Below are 2,500 nucleotides of genomic sequence, written 5' to 3'. Positions count from 1 at the left end.
CTTCCCGGCACCGGGGACACGCTCCGCGCGGACCGCCTCAGCCCTCTCGCAACTCGGCAACCGTCGCTGGAGCCCGCCGCCGGCTCCGCGGCTCCGCGCTTCCCGGCACCGGGGACACGCTCCGCGCGGACCGCCTCAGCCCTCTCGCAACTCGGCAACCGTCGCTGGAGCCCGCCGCCGGCTCCGCGGCTCCGCGCTTCCCGGCACCGGGGACACGCTCCGCGCGGACCGCCTCAGCCCTCTCGCAACTCGGCAACCGTCGCTGGAGCCCGCCGCCGGCTCCGCGGCTCCGCGCTTCCCGGCACCGGGGACACGCTCCGCGCGGACCGCCTCAGCCCTCTCGCAACTCGGCAACCGTCGCTGGAGCCCGCCGCCGGCTCCGCGGCTCCGCGCTTCCCGGCACCGGGGACACGCTCGCCTGGCTGCCGAGAACGTGCCGGGAAAGCGCCGTATCGAACGCGCCGAAAAAAACATTTTGTCAGAGAACCGGAGTCGGGACCGGGCCTTACCTGCCCTCGCAAGCCGCCCTAGGTCGCTCGCAGGCCGGCCACTTAGCGCTGGGGGCGCCCGGGAGTAGAGCTCCGGAACTCAGCGCTTGCTCACCCTCTGCCCTACAGTCGTACCGGTAAGTCAGGCGGCGCCGGAGAGCCGAAGAACAGCCGCCCCTCCTACCGGGGCGGGGCGCGGAAATGGCCGGCCTTTACGATGACGTAACTGGAGGCAGCGCAACAGAGCGACCCCTCTCGCCGCTCCACAGGAAGGCCAGGGAGAACAGGTCTACCGCTTACCACCCGGAAAAGGCGACAAGGGCACGCCGGAGACGAGTAGACCGGCCGGCCGCGGGCGGGGCGGCGACCTCGGCGCGGCCTCCCGGAGCCGGGTAGACCGGGCGGCCGCGGCCCGGAAGGCGGGCCCGCGGGCGGGGCGGCGACCTCGGCGCGGCCTCCCGGAGCCGGGTAGACCGGGCGGCCGCGGCCCGGAAGGCGGGCCCGCGGGCCGGGCGGCGACCTCGGCGCGGCCTCCCGGAGCCGGGTAGACCGGGCGGCCGCGGCCCGGAAGGCGGGCCCGCGGGCCGGGCGGCGACCTCGGCGCGGCCTCCCGGAGCCGGGTAGACCTGGCGGCCGCGGCCCGGAAGGCGGGCCCGCGGGCCGGGCGGCGACCTCGGCGCGGCCTCCCGGAGCCGGGTAGACCGGGCGGCCGCGGCCCGGAAGGCGGGCCCGCGGGCCGGGCGGCGACCTCGGCGCGGCCTCCCGGAGCCGGGTAGACCGGGCGGCCGCGGCCCGGAAGGCGGGCCCGCGGGCCGGGCGGCGACCTCGGCGCGGCCTCCCGGAGCCGGGTAGACCGGGCGGCCGCGGCCCGGAAGGCGGGCCCGCGGGCCGGGCGGCGACCTCGGCGCGGCCTCCCGGAGCCGGGTAGACCGGGCGGCCGCGGCCCGGAAGGCGGGCCCGCGGGCCGGGCGGCGACCTCGGCGCGGCCTCCCGGAGCCGGGTCGACCGGGCGGCCGCGGCCCGGAAGGCGGGCCCGCGGGCGGGGCGGCGACCTCGGCGCGGCCTCCCGGAGCCGGGTCGACCGGGCGGCCGCGGCCCGGAAGGCGGGCCCGCGGGCCGGGCGGCGACCTCGGCGCGGCCTCCCGGAGCCGGGTCGACCGGGCGGCCGCGGCCCGGAAGGCGGGCCCGCGGGCCGGGCGGCGACCTCGGCGCGGCCTCCCGGAGCCGGGTAGACCTGGCGGCCGCGGCCCGGAAGGCGGGCCCGCGGGCCGGGCGGCGACCTCGGCGCGGCCTCCCGGAGCCGGGTAGACCGGGCGGCCGCGGCCCGGAAGGCGGGCCCGCGGGCCGGGCGGCGACCTCGGCGCGGCCTCCCGGAGCCGGGTAGACCTACTCGCCCCTCCGAGACCCCCGCAGCCGGCAGACTCCCCTTTGCCGCGAAGGCGCCCTCCCCGGCCTGGGAGCGCTGGCCGGCGGCTGCCAAGATGGGCCGGCCGCTACCGGGCCAGCTCAGCCCCCCCCCCCCCCCCCCCCGCGCGGCGACCGGACCTCGCTGGGAGTCCTGCTGCGCTCGCTCCTTCGCAAGGTAGGAGTCCCGCGGCCCCGCGCTAAGGGGAGGGTGCTCGTGCGCGAATCTGCGCCGTTGTGGGCACGGTCTCTTTCTTTCTGTTTCTTTCTTTCTTCTCTGTTTGCCGGCGCTACCACCCACCCGCCCCCCCCCGGCCGCCGCCCAGGGACTCGCGGGCTTTTTCTCCGGGCGCTCGGGCAAGTAGATTCCACGCCCGCGCGCGCCACCCTTTTCCGCCGACATTTCTCCCCCCCCCCCCCCCCCACCGCGGCCGCCCCGCACGCCCCGCCGCACGGGGAAGGGCTTACCAGGCCGGCGACCTGCAGCTCCGAGGTGGTGGTGGTGGCGGGGGCGGTGGGCCCGCAGGGCAGAGGGTGCGGCGCGTCGAGGTCGACCCCCGGCCAGCGCGCCGGAACCGTTGGAAACGGCCGTCCGCCTCGCCTCCCCG

The sequence above is a fragment of the Apteryx mantelli genome, unplaced genomic scaffold (assembly GCF_036417845.1).
Source record: "Apteryx mantelli isolate bAptMan1 unplaced genomic scaffold, bAptMan1.hap1 HAP1_SCAFFOLD_142, whole genome shotgun sequence".
Taxonomy (NCBI): Eukaryota; Metazoa; Chordata; class Aves; order Apterygiformes; family Apterygidae; genus Apteryx; species Apteryx mantelli.
Note: the sequence above shows the minus strand (reverse complement) of the source record.